Consider the following 21,055-nt stretch of genomic DNA (forward strand, 5'->3'; position numbering starts at 1 on the left):
TTTCTCACTTGCATGTTGTAGCTACCATGTAATTGAGACCCCCATTATTTGGCATTAACCCACCCATACTTTATTTATTTTCTTATCTTTATTTCTAGGTTATTTTTTCTTCTTTTTCCTCTTCTTTCAGGCTGGCCACCGAGAAAGGAAAAAAGGAGAAGCTTCTATATGGGGGCAATAAACAAGTCCATCTGCACATTCTTTAGAGAAAGAGCAGCAGCTATAGCTCGCAACCCGTCCACTTGTACATCTCTGCATGCACCGAGGACGGTGCAATCTTTAAGTGTGGGGAGGTCGATACCGATCTCCATGGGTTAGTTATTTCCTTCTCAGCACCAATGTTTTATTTTTTTTGTTTGTTCATTGTTGTATTTGCATGTTTGATTGTATATTTGTTTGATTTTGTGCATATCTTACCACCTCTTGGTTAAAGTAATATTTTCTTTTTCAAGAAACTTTTTATAGCATTTCACTAATTTGAATTAAACTTTTTGATAAACTTGTCTGAAGAAATATTATACTGGAACATGGTTTTGAGCTCGAACATACAAAACCAGCGAGATTTTGAGCCTACTTGATTGGTTGCATCTTATCAACCAATATATTATTTTTGGTGTGTGTTTTTCTCTCTAAAATTGTGATCTTTGTCTTGCTTAATTCTATATTTCCATTGTTTGATGTATGCATGCACTTATATGATTGAGGCCTTTGTTTCACTGAGCTTACATACCCATATGGCCTTACATACCCAAAGTAGGTTTGGAAATATTTGGTTTAAGAATTGGGTGTTATATATCTTTATGAAAATGTGAAAGAAATGTTTAGGACATGTTCATGCATTCAATAATTTAATCATATGCTTTGAGAAAAACAAAAGAAAAAAAATTATTATAGGCATATATATATATATAAAAGAGAAAAAGAAAAGAAAAAGATCAAATAAATAAAAAGGAGACAAAATTCCCCAAAGTAAGTGGTGAAAGTAATGCATATGTACAGTACTCGAATTAGAATGCATGAATATGTGGTAAACATAGTTAATGGGCAGTTAGATTTTGCATTGTAATTACATGGATTGTCTTAATAAGTTAGGTGGGAAGTTTAGGTTAATTAAGGATTCAGATTTTAGTCCACTTGACTAAATAGAATCCTACCTTGACCCTAACCCCATTACAACCCTTAAAAGACCTCTTGATATGTGTATTTGTGCATCAAATTTGTGTTGATTGGTAGAAGAAGAGTAAGCCTTAGAAAGCAAGATTAGTAGAGAATTGAGAGATCGAACCTTAAACACCTGAGCGACTAGAGTGCATACACTTCCAGTGAGGGTTCGATGCTCGATTCTTTGTTCCCAGCTTTCATGAGCTATTTTCTTCTGCAAGTCCACTTGTACTTCATTTTTATGATTTGAATTAGTGAAATCCAGCTCATATTTGTTCTTGAAAGATTTATTTACTTTTCACCAAGTAGGTAGAAACATCTTAGCATATAGTTGCATTCATATAGATAGGTTGCATTTCATACATTCTACCATTCCTCTTCACTCCTTTATAGTTTCTCTTGAGCTTAGCATGAAGATATGATAATGTTTAAGTGTGGGGAGATTGATAAACCACTATTTTATGGTTTATCTTATGCTCAATTGAGTGGTTTATATCAATTCTTTACTCACTTATTCATACAAAATGCATGGTTTTACAATTTCCTTCCTGATTTTGTGCTATGATTGAATACATGTTTCTTTGATCTTATATTTGCTAATATTAATCCTCTCTTATTACCATTAGATGCCTTGATATATGTGTTAAGTGATTTCAGAGTTTATAGGGCAAGAATGGCTTGGAGAACGGAAAGGAAGCATGCAAAGTGGAAGGAATACAAGAAATTGAAGAAACTGCTAAGCTGCCCAGCATGACCTCTTTGCACTCAAACGGTCATAACTTGAGCTACAGAGGTCCAAATAATACAGTTCTAGTTGCGTTGGAAAGCTAACGTCTGGCGCTTCGAAATGATATATAATTTTCTATAGTAGACATAGAGCTAGATGACGTGAACGCGTGCTCCACGCGGACGTGTCTCAGTGACGAAAATCAGCGTGTTTGAATTCGCAACCAGTGAATTCTGGGCTGTTTTTGACCCAGTTTTCAGCCCAGAAAACACAGATTAGAGGATATAAAGTAGGGGAATCCATTCATTCATAATCATTAATTCATAATTCATAATTTTAAGTTTTAGATGTAGTTTTAGAGAGAGAGAGAGAGAGAGAGGCTCTCTCTTCTCTCTTAGGATTAGGATTAGGATTTAAGATTTCTATTATGTTTAGGCTACTTCTTTTCAATCACAGGTTCAATGTTCCTTTAATTTATTTTCTATTTTTATTTATTCTATTACTTTAATTGTTATTTATCTTTTCAATTTGGCTTATGAACTTCATGTTATATTTTAATTTCTATTTAATACAATTTGAGGAATTTCATATTTAAGATTTCTTTCTTTTATTTATGTTACTGCTGCTTACCATCTGAAGGCATTTTATTCAAGTAGATTTTCTCCCTTTTTGCTTTGGTTAAGTAATTGGAGACACTTGAGTTATCAAACTCCTTGTGATTGATGATTGTTATCTTTGCTAGTTGATTTTTATTCCAATAACTCTAGTCTTTCCATTGGAATTGACTAGGACCAGAGAAATTAAATTGATTCATCTACTTGACTTACCTTCATAGTTAGAGGTTAACAAGGTGGGAGCAAAATCAAATTCTCATCACAATTGATAAGGATAACTAGGATAGGACGTCCAATTCTTATACCTTGCAAGAGATTTTTATTATTATTAATTTATTTTCCTTGTCATTTAAATTACTTGCTCCTTATTTCAAAAACCCAAAAATTCTACCTTTTCTATAACCAATAATAAATCATACCTCCCTGTAATTCCTTGAGAGATGACCCGAGGTTTGAATACTTCGGTTATTTATTTTTATTGGGTTTGCTTAAGTGACAAACAAAACTTTTGTACGAAATGATTCTTGTTAGTTTAAAAACTATACTTACAATGTGATTATATTTGTGAATTTCTTTACCAGCAAGAATCCAATCGTCAAGTTGCTCCCGTGAAAAGTGGATAGTATGGCTGTGGTGAACTACCTCGGTAAGCTATCATAGATTATATATATTTCTATCAAATGATGTTTGTTTTGAAATGGTTTGTATGTGTTGTAGGTGGAAAATATCCTGGGATTTCGGCTGCGACTCTAAGAGCCCGCCTTAAAACAAAGAATCTCAAGAAGGAAGGTTCATTGTCGAACCCTGCCAAAGGGGATGGGGAAGGTGAGGTTGATCAACCAAAACCAGGGAGAAGGAAAATCATCTTTAAAAAGAGAAAGTCCGAGCTTGTTGATTTAGATGTGTCTGACGATTTGATGGAGAGGGAAATTCCTTTAGAGGAGCTTAGTATGTTTGTGAATAGCCAACAAAGGTCGCATGGTTTTTTTGAAAAAGGTGATGGTTTGTCATTGTGGGACAAAAAGTTTCCTTATATGGTTGTTGCTGATGAGATGTTGCTGTCATCAGCTGATGTGACTTTGGTTGAAGAAATTGGCAATGTTGCTGTAGATCAATTTTTGCAGGTTTGATTCTATAGTTTCATTTACTTAGAATATGCTCTGCAATATAACTGTGTTTTTTTTTTTTACAGGTTCTTGGACTCCGACTAGCTAGCATTGGTCAGAGTAGGAAAGTAAAACATAAGAAATTGTTAGGAAAAATAAAGGAGATGGTTAGTTTGAAAGAAGACCTGAATTTGAAGAAGGACTTATTAGCAGAGATGAAAAAGAACTTGGTAGAGAAGGAGGAGGAGCTCAACTCAGTCAAGAGTAGGTATGTGAAGGATTCAGAGATCACAAAGAAAAAAGAAAGTGAACTTTCTAACTTACAGAATTAGATTATTGAGGTGACGGTTAAATTGAAGAATTTCGAGAAAAATCGACAGACTGAGATTCTAGATGCATTTACTGAGGGTTTTGAGGAGCAGTGATGCAGGCCAAGTTTTTAGTTGCTAAATCGGATTTTTCCCAGATGGACCCAGGCAAAGTTGTTCATGAAGGGCTTTTAGTTGATGATGAAAAAGCTGCGGAGGAAGGAGATGAAAATGTGGTAGACTAACTTGTTATTGGAATTTTTTGTTTGTGTTTTTTGTTATCTTGTTTAAAGATAACTGTTTGATCTTTAGAACTTGCTAAAAATTGGTATTGTGCATTCCTATGGATTTTTTGCATTTTGATCAATTTTTTAATAAGAATCTAGTTTTATTTGATTTTGATAGATTGTATTTTGTTTAGATTGAATGTTTGATATATTGAGGTATATACCTGGGGTTTTTAGAGATTGGTGGTCAATGATTTGAAGGTGGTGACCAAAGAATTGATGTGTTTGATTGTTTGATTTGAGGTAGTTGGTATTATGCTATACCATGATTGATACCATATTGTTTGAATTTTGCGGTATTTCGGATAGAAAATTTATTGAGTTGGTAGAGGCACCTTATGCCAATTTGTGATTTGGTCACAATTGAATAAGTTTTGGGCTTTTGTTTGTTAGAGTTAGGAGCAATTTACATAAAACGTACTAGTCATTTAGGAAGTATGACTTGAATTGAGAAAGGCATGTAATCAGTAAATAAATAAAAAATTGGAACAAAATGTTTAGAGACCTTTATTACAAAGGTACAGGTAGGCATGCCTCATTAAAACCTCTCCAAGCAAAACCCTTTATGAAAAAATCTTGTGAGTAAGAAAAAGGGTACAAGCCTGTCCCTGTCTTTTAACTATAATAATGCTTTAAAGAAGAGATAGTCCAAGTATTACGTAAAGTTGTACCATCCAAATATTGTAGACGATATGCCTCATTTCCTAGAACATCAAGAACTCAGAATGGGCCTTCTCAATTTGCGGTTAGTTTTCCATGTAATGAAGGTCGTCTAGCCTGTTCAGTTTTCTTCAGTACTAAGTCATTTGTTTGAAATGATCGGGGATTGACTTTTTTATTGTGTCACCGAGCTATGTTATGCTGCATTGTTTGGTGACGGAGTGTTGCGATGTCTTTGATTTCTTCAACTGTATCCAGATCTATGCGCCGAACTTCAGTTTGATCGTCAATTTGAGTCCTAAGGGAGGACTGAGAGATCTCTAAAGGGATCATGGCTTCAGATCCATACACCAGTATGAAAGGTGTTTCTCTTGTCGTTGAATGAATAGTAGTGTTGTATCCCCATATAATTTCTAGTATGAGTTCGCTCCAGAGTCCTTTGGCATCATTTAGTATTTTTGGTAAGGCATGTAAAATAACTTTATTGGCTGCTTCTGCTAAACCATTTGTTTATGGGTGCTCCACTAAATAGATGTGTTGTGTTATTTTCAAGTTCTACAAAAAAGAGGTGAATTTTTTATCGACAAACTGGTGACCATTGTCAGTGATGATATGCCAAGATATACCAAATCTACATATGATATACTTTCAAACAAAGAAAATCATTTGTTGAGACGTTATTTTGGCCAAAGGTTGAGCTTCATCCATTTTGAAAAATAATCAATAGCAACTATTAGAAATTTTACCTGGCCTGGTTCTAATGGAAAAGGACCGAGTATATCAAGCCCCATTGATAAAAAGGCCAACTTACTTCAAAATAATGTAATACCTCGGTTGGAATGTCTATAATCGCAGAGTGCTTTTGGCAATTACGTCAAGCTTTTACTTTGGCATTGCAATCTTGCTGTAATGTCAACCAAAAGAATCCAGTACGAAGTATCTTGGAGGATAGGCTCGAGCTCCAACGTGGGTTCCACAAATACCTTCATGAGCTTCTACTATAACTAGGTCAGCTTCTGACCTGGAGAGACATTTTAACAAAGGACGAGAAAAACCTCGTCTATATAGAGAATTGTTGAATATTGTAAAGAAAGATGCTTGTCATCGGAATTTTCGAACATTATTAAGATTTTGTGGGATATTCCCGGTTTTAAGATACTGGATATAGGACTATCGCCAATCTTCTTCCTGAGTGACACTTAAAACTTCGGTTAGAGTGATACTTGGTGTAAGTAAAGTAGATTGATAAAGAGAAGAAATGTGTGATTGTGTGCTTTCGAGTTTTGATAAGATATCAACTCGGTGATTTTGCTCCCTAGGTATGTGATGGATTTCAAATTTAGAAAAATTAGAAATCAATGATTTTACAAAGGCCAAGTATTTTGTTAATAAAGGGTCTTTGACCTGAAAAAGTTCGTTTACCTATTGTACGACTAGTAGAGAGTCACGATATACATTTAGTTCCAAGATTTCTAGATCAATTACTAACCTTAAGCCCGCAATTAGAGCCTTGTATTCTGTTTGGTTGTTGCTTGCTTTGAAAGAGAGGTGTAAAGAATGTTTAAGGACAAGTCCGTTATCGTTTTCAAGTAGGATTCCAGCACCACATCCTTGAGGGTTAGATGCTCCATCCACATAATGGGTCCATTGCATGTGATGCTCATCCAAATTTGGAGCAGTGAACTCGATGACGAAGTCTACTAAATACTGTGACTTGATCGGTCCTCTGCTTTGGTATCTGATGTCAAATTCAGAAAGCTCCACAGATCATTTGATAAGTCAGCCAGATAGTTCCGATTTATTGACGACTTGCCGTAGTGGTTGGTCGGTTCGAATGTTGATGACATGACTTTGAAAGTATCGTCGGAGGCGTCTAGCCGAGAATATCAATGCCAGGGCTAGCTTCTCTATCTTCGGGTAGAAAAGCTCGGCATGTTGCAATGACTTGCTCACAAAGTTAATAGGTCGTTGCATTTTGTCTCTTTTTGTATCAAGAACAGAGCTTATAGCTGATGCCAGGGCATTTTGGCCAGTTTCACTGACCTTTTCTTTACTGTTTTTAGGGTAGTTTCATGCATTTCCTTAGGAAATAAGATAGTTTTGGATAGATATTCACTTACATCTTGATTCGAGCATACATTGTGCACCTTACATGATTTCATGAGGATTTTTCATGAATTTAATGACAAATTGAATGTTGCATTTCCCATGACTTGGATTAGAACTTTGATGCACTTTATTGCTTGATTTCAGGACAAAGGAAGCAAAGAAGAACCACATTAGTGGCTACGTTAGTTATACTAACGTTAACACTAACGTGGAATGGGAGTAACTTGCAAAGTTAATGAGAAAAGTAATTGCCAATAACGCTCTCGAAGCCATCATTGCCCACGTTAAGAGTCACGTTAACTAAGTTAACGTGAACTCTAACGTGGAAGAAAGGAAATGGAACCAACGTTAGTGACACTTAACATTATCACTAACGTTGGACCAAGCTCATAAGTGGCCACGTTAGTTGCCACGTTAACTTAGTTAACGTGGCCTCTAACGTTAAGAAGTAAAGGGGAAGACAACGTTAGTGACATTCAACTTTATCACTAACGTTGTCCAAGTCACAATAAGCAACGTTAACTCCCACGTTAACCTAGTTAACGTGGAAGCTAACGTGAAGAAACAAGGTGGTCGACAACGTTAGTGACACCAAACATTGTCACTAACGTTGGAAGGAACCCACACAAGCCCCAATAAGCCACGTTAACTCCCACGTTAACTTAGTTAACGTGGAAGTTAACGTGAAGAAGGGAGGTGATAGCCAACGTTAGTGACACCCAACATTGTCACTAACGTTGGAATGAGCCCACACAAGCCACTATGAGCCACGTTAACTCCCACGTTAACTTAGTTAACGTGGAAGCTAATGTGGATAAGGGAATGATGAGCCAACGTTAGTGACACTCAACTTTGTCACTAACGTTGGAGATGGCTAGCATGGCCACGTTAGAAGCCACGTTAACCTAGTTAACGTGGACTCTAACGTGAGAAATAGGGGCACATTGGAACGTTAGTGACAATGGTAAGTGTCACTAACGTTCTTGAAGGTTGGCAAGCTTACATTAAAAGAGCCACGTTAACTAAGTTAACGTGGACTCTAACGTAGGGACGGGGGAGACTTCTCAACGTTATTGGGAAAGGCAAGTCCCAATAACGTGTGCGAAGGACAAAGAGGCAACGTTAGTGGCAACGTTTGTGCCACTAACATTGAAGATAACGTGGCTCTTACTTGGGTGAGGAACGTTAGTGAAAAAGGTGATTGTCACTAACGTTCTCGAACCCATATTTTCACTGAAGGTTAACACCACTAACATCCTGAGCTAAAGTCTCTGCCCACTTCACACTTTCTCTCTGCAAGTAAAGCCAATCCCAATGAAGAAGAGAACTACTTCAAACTCAAGATCCAAAGGCCCATACCCAAGACTTGAAGAGCCAACCAGAAGAACAGAAGAGTAGTATATATAGGAGTAGCTTTGAATTAAATAGAGAGTGGGAAATTATAGGGAGCCTCTTGGCATAGAACTACTCTCTGTATTTTACTTTCTCTACACTTCTAGTTTCATCATGTATTCTCCATCTTTGTTTTCATTTTCCAGAGCTATGAACAACTAAACCCCTTTTATTGGGTTAGGGAGCTCTGTTGTAATTTGATGGATCAATACTAGTTTTCATTATTCTTCTTCTATCTTTTCTCTTGATTTTACTTGAAAGCTTTCGATCTTCATCCAATTGGGTAGTTATCTTGGAAAAGAAGCTATTCATACTTGGATCTCTTCTGAACCTTGAAAGAGGAATGAAGAGATCATGCTAGAAATGCTTTCTCATGCTGGACCAAATTGGGTTTGGATGGATATGTGACTATGATCCTCTCAACACTTGATTTGGGAAATGCATGTGGTATAATCAGTGACCATACTTCATCTTTTCTCATGAGCAATTGACCAAGGAATTGGCTATTGATCAAGATTTGAGAGATTGAATTACAAGAAATTATAATTCGATCACTTAAGATTGCCAAGGAGATCAATGAGTGCATTGATTGAGGAAGAGATGAAAATGAAATTGATCCGGAGAATGCAACATCTCCTGAGCCCAATGAACTCCCCATTCCTGATCTTACCCATTCTCTTTAATTTCTGTCATTTACTTTTGTGAGCAATTTTCCCATTCCCATTTAAGATTCTACAATTTACTTTCTGTCATCTACATTCAGCTCTTTATTTCTAGCATTTACTTTTCTGTTATTTACTTTCTCGCCATTTAATTTTCTGTAATTCTCAACTCAAATTCTGATTCGCTCAACTAGAACATTCCTCTAATTAAAGTTGCTTAATCAATCAATCCCTGTGGGATTCTACCTCACTCTATTGTGATTTTTTACTTGACGACAAATTCGGTACACTTGCCGAAGGAAATTTGTTATGAGACAAGTTTTCCGTGCATCAAGTTTATGGCGCTGTTGCTGGGGATTGATTGTGCATCAACAATGATTAAATTGGAAGATAACTAGATTGAGCATTTTTGTTTTGTTTTATTTAATTTTCTGTTTGAGTAATTTACTTTCTGTTTTAGTTAATTTCTTCCCTTCCACCTACTTTTTCTTTGTTATTTACAATTCATTTCACTAACCCACTAACTGTTTGATATATTGCATCACTCACACTAACAGTAATTCTGACAGAAATACTTTCTGCATCTATTTTCCTTGCTTGTACTTGTTGGTTGTATGACAGGGAGAAGAAGCGGGGCTTCAACTTCCTTTGATTCTGAACCTGAGAGAACCTTCTTGAGATTAAGAAGGGAAGCAAGAGGAAAAAGAGTAGTTGGTGCTGAGGAAGAGGAGGAATACTTTGAACCAAACATGGAAGAAAACATGGAAAACCATCATGAAGAAGAGACTCACAACCATGGCGGAGGAGGTCGAGCAAATCATGCTGGGGAGGATAGAAGAGTTTTAGGCTCTTACATCAATCCGAACCCAGGAAATTGTGGAAGTAGCATTCAAAAGCCAACCATACATGCCAACAATTTTGAACTAAAACCACAGCTCATCACCCTTGTTCAGAACAACTGTTCGTTCGGAGGGAGTGTCCAAGAAGACCCCAATCAACATTTAACCATCTTCCTGAGAATATGTGACACAGTGAAGTCTAATGGTGTTCATCCTGACTCCTATAGACTGCTCTTATTTCCATTTTCACTCAAGGATAAGGCAGCCAAGTGGCTGGAGTCTTTCCCAAAGGAGAGCTTGACAACCTGGGAGGATGTGGTGAACAAATTTTTAGCAAGATTTTACCCTCCTCAACGAATCAATAGGCTTAGAGCTGAGGTCCAAACTTTCAGGCAACAAGATGGTGAGACTCTTTATGAAGCATGGGAGAGGTTTAAGGACCTAACAAGGAGGTGCCCACCAGATATGTTCAACGAATGGGTGCAGCTGTACATTTTCTATGAAGGCCTGTCATATGAATCAAAGAAGGCAGTAGACCATTCATCCGGAGGATCTTTGAACAAGAAGAAGACCATTGAGGAAGCCATAGATGTCATTGAAACTGTAGCAGAGAATGACTACTTCTATGCTTCCGAAAGAAGGAACACGAGAGGAGTGATGGAGCTAAACAATGTAGATGCTCTGCTGGCCCAAAACAAGCTCATTACCCAGCAGCTGGCTGACCTCACCAAGAAGATGGAGAGGAACCAAGTAGCAGCGATCTCCACTTCATCAACAACCCAAGAAAGAGTGAATGAAGAAGCAGAAGGTAGTCAGGAGCAGGCCAAATACATTGGGAATTCACCTAGGCAAAACTATGATCCATACTTCAAGACCTACAACCCTGGATGGAGGAATCACCCAAACTTTGGGTGGAAAAATCAACAAGACCAAAGCCTTGATCAAAGACACCCAAATCCCAACAATGCAAGCCACCAACATTTCACATCTAGACCATATCAACACCCCAATAACAACACCTCTCCACATCCATATCAAAACTAAAATAACTTACCTCATCCTTCCACCTCTAATCCCGATCTACAATCATTTGATGACAGACTCTCAAGGATTGAGAATCTACTAGAAGGCATAGGCAAGGAGATTCAAGACAACAAGGTGTTCAAGGAGGAAGTGCGAGCCAGATTCAAGAACCAGGGAGACACAATCAAGAGGTTGGAATCTAAAGTGGGGTATCTCTCTAAGCAAATTCCCAAACCCACAGATGGATTCCCAAGTGACACAGAGAAGAATCCGAGAGGTGAAACAAAGAAAGTAAGATGGGAAGATTGCAAGATGGTCACTATAAGTGATAAGGAGACTGAGGACAAGCCAAACAAGTCGGCAGAACAACCTGGAGACACCTCAGCAGAGAAGGAGGAAAAAGATTACCAAGAACCAGAAATCTCAAAACAGGAGCTGCTGAGACTCTATGCACCTTTTCCCCAACTGCTCAATGGTGCTGTGGAGAAGAGAATATACTCAAGGTTTCTAGATTTGTTTGCATCTCTGCATGTCAACATACCATTCATCAAGACTATTCAACAAATGCCTGAATACATCAAGTATATGAAGGAGCTGCTTCTCAGGAAAAGCTCACTCAAGGGAGGCTAAACTATAGTGATGAACAAGGAGTACAGTGCCCTCATTCAACCACAGTTGCCTACGAAAAGAAAAGATCCAGGGAGTTTTCATGTCCCCTGTGCCATAGGAGAAACAATGTTTGATAAAGCACTCTGCGATTTGGGAGCAAGCATCAACTTAATGCCCTTATCCCTGGTGAAGAGGCTGAAGATCAATGAGATAATGCCCACAGATGTAGTCATAAGGCTGGCAGACAAAACTCAAAAACAAGCAATAGGAGTGGTGGAAAATGTATTGGTAAAGGTTGGGAAGTACTTTCTTCCCACAGACTTTGTCATCTTGGACATGGAAGAGAGTCACACTCACCCAATCATATTGGGAAGACCATTCCTAGCTACAGCCAGAGCACTCATAGATGTGGAGCGAGGGGAGCTAATATTGAGGATCCATGATGAACGACTCAGCTTTAATGTCTTCAAACTCTCACAAGAAGCAGACCAAGAAAACAAAGAACCAAGCAAAGATCATAATGAGATGCTGACAGAGGAAGCAAGCACTGAAGCACAACCAGCCCATCTGGGAAAGCCCTTGGTTGATGAACAAGGAAATAAGCAGTTGTCACAACTCAAGGAAAAGCTGGAGGAACCTAAACCACCAGAGACATGTGAAGACAACAACAAAATTTCCTTAGAAGAAGAAGTCACCAAGAGCAAGGCAACATCAAAAGGGACAAAGAAGAAGGTACCAAGGGGGTGGAGGAACAAGAAGATCCCTACGGAAGACTTCTCTCCAGGGGATAAAGTGATCTCAGCTTACTTCTCAGATATCCCCCCTAATCTCCCCACTGTACCGTCTCAATTACCTAAGGTCTTCACTATCAACAGAGTTCTCTCCTTGGAACATGTAGAGATCATTGATACAACCAATGGATATAAGTCCAAGGCAAGAGGGGAGGACTTGAAGCATTATCAACCTCCCTGATGAAGGAAAAACGTCAAGCTAGTGACGCTAAAGAAGCGCTTCATGGGAGGCAACCCATGTTTTATGAGCTTTTACTAGTGAATAAGTCAATATTCATGAATTCCAACTCAAACTTGACAAACACTTGGTGAAATCCTTATATTGCAGTATATAGTGAAGAACAAGTTTGGTGTTCAAAGCATGCCAAGAAAGCATGAATGCAACTGAGAGTATGCTAGTCTTGGAGCTTTGAACAGAACTTTTCATCACAGTGCTCCAAACTAAGTTTGGTGTCACCCCATGGTGCCACCAATGTGCATATAAGGATACACAGTTAGTTAGTTAGTTGGAATTCATGAATAAACAAAATCTTTTCTTCTCTTTATTATTCTAGCCGTAAAGTTTAAATGGTTTTTTTTAATGATATTAATTCTTACTTTTCTTATTTTATTTTTATAGGGAAAAAGGAGATGAGCATTGAAGGAGATTGATTGGACAATTAAATGAGAAAGGTTCGGCCACTTCATGAAGAAAAACTACACACTTGTCTCAAGAAGGAATGCATTGGAAAATGTTGTCATGCAACATTGAAGAGAGGAGACTCTTGAAGACCGAACCAATAATCCTCATAAAGTGATGATCCTTGTCCTTTCTCCATGCACAACCCCAACCGTCCATCAAGCAACCATTCCATCAATCCACACCCTCCATTCACTCACAATCTCCATATATAAGTGAGTCCTAGTGCATACGTACCCCTCACACTCAAATTCCCACTCTCCACACCATTGCCAACTTCACACATTAACCCTCATCCATGGCATCTTCGAGCTCTAAAAGAAGGAAGGGAAAGGAACCTATGGAGCAACACTCGTATGATGAAAAGAGATTTAGAAGCTTGCACCATGCATTGCAATACGGGTGGATGGTGGATAAGGAGATCATTTATGAGCTGGGATTTCAAGTTAGGAAAACGGAGTGTCCCGAAATCACAAAGAAAGTAGAAAAGAGAAGATGGGAGCTCTTCACTGATCCGGTCATTAAGGTGAATGCAAATCTTATAAGAGAGTTTTATGCAAATGCGGTCCGATATGATAAGGCAGATGAGTCATATACAAGCTTTGTGAGAGGAAAGATTGTGGATTTTGGTCCCATGAGTGTCATGAGGGCATTAAAGTTGCGGTCCATACCATTTGAAGAAGAAAGTTATCATTCAAGAATGGACAACAACCCTAATCATGACCAGATTGTGCAAGACATTTGTGTACCAGGAGCTGACTGGGAAAGATATGCAGATAGGAGACCAAGGTTCATCAAGAGAGCAGATCTCACCCCGGAAGCAAAAGGGTGGTTCGAAATTGTAAGGAGGTCCATCCTCCCAGCAGCGAACAACGCGGAGGTGAATCTCAAGAGAGCCACACTGGTACACTGTATACTCAAAGGAAGAGAGATCAAGGTTCATGAACTCATAGCAGAAGGCATTAGAAAAATGGCAGAGAAAAGTGACTCAAGAGGAACGTTAGGTTACCCCAGCACTATTTACCGACTATGCAAGAAAGCTGGGGTGGTGTTTGAAGATGAGGACCCCGTGTGGATAAAAGAGGGCATTCCAATAACCGTTCGACGAATGCATGCTACCGCATCCCCCCTGCCTCAACGGAAGCAAAGGAAGAGGCCAGCCCCTCAAGTAGTGGAAGGACAAGTCTTAGAAGGGCAAGCACCAGCCACCTTGGATATGCACGAATTGCAGGAAGCCATTGATGGGCTATCTCGACAATATTTGGAAAGCCAAGGAGCACAGAGAGAGCTTCAACTACAGATGATGGGGCAGCAAAGAGTCACTCTCAAGATGGATGACTCAACAAGGGGAGTGGCAAAAGTAAATGATGGATCAGCAACTGAGTCAAGGACAACAATGGAGTAAAACATTCCACAGGATGGAACAAAGGCAAAATAAGCAACAAGAATCCATCCAGAGGCTAATCAACATCCAAGCACATCAAGGTGCACATATACATGAGATGCATCGAAGACAAATAAAACAGGCAGAACTATTGGATGAGCAAAGGGCATTCGCAGAAGGAGTTTACCTGAGCGAGACTGGGCATCATATAAATACTCAAGCCAGGCTCGGTTACTTGGTAGGACAGCTGCCTATATTGCATCCAGGAATCACAAGGTATGAAGAAATGAGGGATGAATTAGCACGAGAAGAAAGACAAAAGGTGGAAGAGAGTCATGAATCAGTGAGGAAGGCACTTGAGGATTGGAAGCAAGCAAGATTGGCAAGGATGCGAGGGAATGCAAGAGGACACAAAGAAGACAAACAAGGAGGAAAGCATGGGCATCCACAAGAGTAAAAGGTGGTGGAGTTTCTTCTTTGGTCCATCTTTTTCTATGCTTTGAATAAGGAAGATCTTGTATGAAATAGAACATGCTTCCATAATAGTTTGAACCTTTTTAAATTCTGTCTTTTAAGATTTTGTGTTGAAGAGGTCTATGTTTGCTAGTCTTTATGTCACTGCATCCTTACTTTGCTTACTTGTATGCTTGTCCCTTTGAATCAAATGAAAAGAGAATGAGTGTTTTTAAAGACCAGAGAGGAGTTCATACTATGGAGTAAGTTCATGAGTTTATGGTATAGTCATAAGTTAGCTAAGTTGGTTCAACCACAAGGTGGGAGGACAACTATCTGTCATGAATACTATGCTTGAGATACACCCCATGAGACTAGCTAAATAAGAATATCCTAATAAGAAAAAGGGAAAGAACAATAAAGGTTGAAAAATAAAAGAAAAAGAGTAAGCAATAAGGCTAGGCACCAATGGTTTTAATCTCGAGGCATGTGTTTGTGGTGCTCCTGTATGAGGGATCTACTTGGATGAATAAGCTCTTAGGGGTGCCTTATCACTTGGTAACTTGGGTTAACTAACTCGGGATTATCAGCTGAAAGTCCACTATCAAGAGTAACCTTCACTACAGAGCATTTAGTAACCCAAAGAGGTGCTGGACACCAAGGTCTCAAGAAAAGAAAATAAATAAACTATATGCCTGTGGTGTGTATGTATGGGGGAAAGAGACTTGAGGGAGTAAGTCCTTAGGGGTGTCTTAACACCTTAGCACCTTGAACCAACTGGTTCGGGAGTGTTGGCTGAAAGCTTATCTTAAAGAGTCGCCCCCTTACAAAGCACTTAGCCTAAGAACACAAATAATCCCTGAAATAACAATAAAAGGATCAATGATTAAAAGTCTCATGGGATGCAATCACAGTGAGTATCCTAGGACATGATAAAGGTCCGAAAGCCAGGAATGAACCTAAGTTGCTATGCATGAAACCACCATAAAACCAGGGACATGACTTCCACAAGAATGATTCATTTCTCTTGGCATTCCATTCATCATTTTCTTGTTCCAGTACTTGCTTAGGGACAAGCAAGCTTTAAGTTTGGTGTTGTGATGCCAGGGCATTTTGGCCAGTTTCACTGACCTTTTCTTTACTGTTTTTAGGTTAGTTTCATGCATTTCCTTAGTAAATAAGATAGTTTTGGGTAGATATTCACTTACATCTTGATTCGAGCATACATTGTGCACCTTACATGATTTCATGAGGATTTTTCATGAATTTAATGACAAATTGAATGTTGCATTTCCCATGACTTGGATTAGAACTTTGATGCACTTTATTGCTTGATTTCAGGACAAAGGAAGCAAAGAAGAACCACATTAGTGGCTACGTTAGTTATACTAACGTTAACACTAACGTGGAATGGGAGTAACTTGCAAAGTTAATGAGAAAAGTAATTGCCAATAACGCTCTCGAAGCCATCATTGCCCACGTTAAGAGTCACGTTAACTAAGTTAACGTGAACTCTAACGTAGAAGAAAGGAAATGGAACCAACGTTAGTGACACTTAACATTATCACTAACGTTGGACCAAGCTCATAAGTGGCCACGTTAGTTGCCACGTTAACTTAGTTAACGTGGCCTCTAACGTTAAGAAGTAAAGGGGAAGCCAACGTTAGTGACATTCAACTTTATCACTAACGTTGGCCAAGTCACAATAAGCAACGTTAACTCCCACGTTAACCTAGTTAACATGGAAGCTAACGTGAAGAAACAAGGTGGTCGACAATGTTAGTGACACCAAACATTGTCACTAACGTTGGAAGGAACCCACACAAGCCCCAATAAGCCACGTTAACTCCCACGTTAACTTAGTTAACGTGGAAGTTAACGTGAAGAAGGGAGGTGATAGCCAACGTTAGTGACACCCAACATTGTCACTAACGTTGGAATGAGCCCACACAAGCCACTATGAGCCAAGTTAACTCCCACGTTAACTTAGTTAACGTGGAAGCTAATGTGGATAAGGGAATGATGAGCCAACGTTAGTGACACTCAACTTTGTCACTAACGTTGGAGATGGCTAGCATGGCCACGTTAGAAGCCACGTTAACCTAGTTAACGTGGACTCTAACGTGAGAAATAGGGGCACATTGGAACGTTAGTGACAATGGTAAGTGTCACTAACGTTCTCGAAGGTTGACAAGCCTACGTTAAAAGAGCCACGTTAACTAAGTTAACGTGGACTCTAACGTAGGGACGGGGGAGACTTCTCAACGTTATTGGGAAAGGCAAGTCCCAATAACGTGTGCGAAGGACAAAGAGGCAACGTTAGTGGCAACGTTTGTGCCACTAACATTGAAGATAACGTGGCTCTTACTTGGGTGAGGAACGTTAGTGAAAAAGGTGATTGTCACTAACGTTCTCGAACCCATATTTTCACTAAAGGTTAACACCACTAACGTCCTGAGCTAAAGTCTCTGCCCACTTCACACTTTCTCTCTGCAAGTAAAGCCAATCCCAATGAAGAAGAGAACTGCTTCAAACTCAAGATCCAAAGGCCCATACCCAAGACTTGAAGAGCCAACCAGAAGAACAGAAGAGTAGTATATATAGGAGTAGCTTTGAATTAAATAGAGAGTGGGAAATTATAGGGAGCCTCTTGGCATAGAACTACTCTCTGTATTTTACTTTCTCTGCACTTCTAGTTTCATCATGTATTCTCCATCTTTGTTTTCATTTTCCAGAGCTATGAACAACTAAACCCCTTTCATTGGGTTAGGGAGCTCTGTTGTAATTTGATGGATCAATACTAGTTTTCATTATTCTTCTTCTATCTTTTCTCTTGATTTTACTTGAAAGCTTTCGATCTTCATCCAATTGGGTAGTTATCTTGGAAAAGAAGCTATTCATACTTGGATCTCTTCTGAACCTTGAAAGAGGAATGAAGAGATCATGCTAGAAATGCTTTCTCATGCTGGACCAAATTGGGTTTGGATGGATATGTGACTATGATCCTCTCAACACTTGATCTGGGAAATGCATGTGGTATAATCAGTGACCATACTTCATCTCTTCTCATGAGCAATTGACCAAGGAATTGGCTATTGATCAAGATTTGAGAGATTGAATTACAAGAAATTGTAATTTGATCACTTAAGATTGCCAAGGAGATCAATGAGTGTATTGATTGAGGAAGAGATGAAAATGAAATTGATCCGGAGAATGCAACATCTCCTGAGCCCAATGAACTCCCCATTCCTGATCTTACCCATTCTCTTTAATTTCTGTCATTTACTTTTGTGAGCAATTTCCCCATTCCCATTTAAGATTCTGCAATTTACTTTCCGTCATCTACATTCAGCTCTTTATTTCTAGCATTTACTTTTCTGTTATTTACTTTCCCGCCATTTAATTTTCTGCAATTCTCAACTCAAATTCTGATTCGCTCAACTAGAACATTCCTCTAATTAAAGTTGCTTGATCAATCAATCCCTGTGGGATTCGACTCACTCTATTGTGAGTTTTTACTTGACGACAAATTCGGTACACTTGCCGAAGGAAATTTGTTATGAGACAAGTTTTCCGTGCATCAATAGCCCAGTCAGTAACTGATAGGTAAAGATAAAGCTCTTTCCCCTGAACAGGCTTTTGTAAAATTGGGGGTTTTGAAAGGGTAGCCTTTAGATCAGAAAAAGCATTTTCACATTCATCATTCCATTTGAACTTGTTTTTCTTTTTCAATGTTTGGAAAAAACAAAAAGACTTAGAAGTTAAACATGGCAAAAATCTAGATAGGGCCGCAAGTCTCCCTGTTAGACATTGTACTTCCTTGATTGTTTGTGGGCTTTTCATTTTTAATATTGCTTGGCATTTGTTAGAATTGGCTTCTATACCTCGGCTTGTAAGCACGAATCCTAAAAACTTGCCTCCTTGTACTGCAAAGGCACATTTCTCTGGATTTAGCTGCATGTTATAGCGTCTAATTTGATTAAAAATTTCAGTGAGGTTGTCAACATACTTGTTGCCGAGCTTTGTTTTTGCCACCATATCATCAACATAGACCTCCATGTTTTGTCCGATCTGGTTTGCAAATACCTTATCCATGAGGCGCTGGTAGGTTGCGCGCCTGCGTTCTTAAGTCCAAAAGGCATGACTTTATAGCAATAGTTACCATATTCAGTTATAAAGGCAGTTTTATTTTTATCAGAAGAGTGAATTAGAATTTGGTTATATCTAGAATATGCATCCATAAAGCTTAATGTTGCATAACCAGAAGCATTATCTACTAAAGAATCTATAGAGGGTAAAGGATAAGCATCTTTTGGACATGCTCTGTTGAGATTGGTGAAATTAACACACATGCGCCATTTACCATTGTGTTTTTTTTTTTTTTTACTATTACCATGTTAGCCAAACATGTTGTGAATCTGATCTCCTGTATGAAGCCGACATTGATGAGCTTTTTTGTTTCCTCAAAGGATGCTTGCTTTTATCTCAATGCCAAGGTTGCATTTTTTCTGGACTATAGGTCGAGCAGATGGATTAAGTGCCAACTTGTGAGAAATGATCGAGGGATCAATCCCAGGCATATCAACAAGGGTCCATGCGAATAGTTTAGCATGTTGTTGTAAGAATTGTTAAATTGTACTCTTTTCCTCCGGGCTTAGAGTTGTACCTACATAAGTAAATTTGTTAGGGTCGTTAGTAAAATATACTTTTTGTAATTCCTTCGTTGGTGTTGGTCTCTCAAGGAACTCGGCTCTTGGATCAAGGTCTTCTAGTGCTGGGAGCTCGTCAAAATTATGGACATTGTTCACTTGGGCTCCTATAGCTCGATTTGGTAATTTGAGACTGATGATGTAGCATTGATGGGCTTCATGATGGTCACTGTGAACAGTTGCAATGAGGTGGTCCTACACAGGAAACTTAACACAAAGATGAGTTATAGATACTATAGCGCCGAACTTATTTAGGAAAGGTCGGCCAAGTATTAAATTTTAAGGACTGAAATAATCAACAACCAAATATTGAATGTCAGAAGTTTTGGATAAAGGATACTCACCCAGTGTGGTTTGTAACCACAGAGATCTCAATGCCGGGACATGTTCACCTGAGAACCCTACCAGGTCTCCAGTAGAGGGTTGGAGTATGTTATTGCTCAGCTTCATTTTCTGGAATGCACTGCTTCCAGGATCGAGCAATACTTTTCGTACCAAAAAGTCTCCCAGCTGGATAGAAATAACAACCGGGTCATCCAAATTTGTGGTGTTTGCATTGAAATTGGAGGGATGGAATGTCATTTGTGAAAAATGAAAAGGTGGCTGGGTTTCATTTAAACTTCCTTCGACCGAGAACATAGCTCAGTATGTACATTTTTGGGCAGAGCTTGAGGCTCCCCCTCCTGCAAAACCTCCAGATATATAGTTAATGATTCTTCGTGGGTGGTCAAGATGAGTATGAGGCATTTTCTCCTTATCTCGAGAATATTGTCCTGCAAAGGTATGGTCGGCAGATGATGTGGCGCATTTTGAATGTGGCCACTGATGTATTTGTCTAAATGGCCTTGCCGAGCTAATCGCTCTAACAAATCCTTGGTGATCACACACTCGTCAGTAGTGTGTCCATGCTTTTGGTGGAAGGTGCAATACTTGGACTTATCCACATTCTTCGTTTCCTGATAATTATTGGCCTTCCGTGAAGGCTTGATGAGCTTTCCATTTAGGACCTCTCTGATTATGTCGTCTTTCTTTGTGTTGAACTACGTATATGAATAATAACGGGGAGTTAGCTTAAAGTTCTTCTAGTTATTCTGAGCTTTATCCTTGTCCTTGTTACTGTGGGTTTTTTCTGATTTCTGAGCTTGACGAAGCTCCTCAATATCCATTTGACCTTTGGCTTTCTCCTTGAACTCGGTGAGTGTTTTTGGTTTTGCTATTGTGATTGCTTCTTGGAATTTTCCTAGCCGAAGTCCGATTTTGATGGCATGTAGATGCACCTCAGGGTGAAGATCTGGTATGGTAATTGCTACCTTTGTAAAGCGAGTAATATAGTCTTTTAGGCTTTCATTTTGTCCTTACTTAATTGTATTCAGGTAATCAGAATCATGTAAGTAAATAGAAGACGCAACGAACTGATCTTCAAAAAGTTTTGCCAATTCCTGAAAATGAGAAATAGAATCTACAGGCAAAGAACAAAACCAATCAAGTGTAGGACCATCTAAAAAAGTAGAAAAACAACAACATAAAAGAGGGTCAGAAGCA

General features: G+C 38.9%; 1 non-coding gene across 1 annotated transcript; it reads right to left on the reverse strand.

Moving 5' to 3' along the window:
• Nucleotides 1-10,228: 10,228 nt before the first annotated feature.
• Nucleotides 10,229-10,335, reverse strand: LOC112745056 (small nucleolar RNA R71). Its single transcript, XR_003173004.1, has one exon. It is a non-coding gene; the product is annotated as a small nucleolar RNA R71 (small nucleolar RNA).
• Between the last annotated feature and the right edge of the window lie 10,720 nt (nucleotides 10,336-21,055).

This window comes from Arachis hypogaea, chromosome 14 (assembly GCF_003086295.3).
Source record: "Arachis hypogaea cultivar Tifrunner chromosome 14, arahy.Tifrunner.gnm2.J5K5, whole genome shotgun sequence".
NCBI classification, from domain to species: Eukaryota; Viridiplantae; Streptophyta; class Magnoliopsida; order Fabales; family Fabaceae; genus Arachis; species Arachis hypogaea.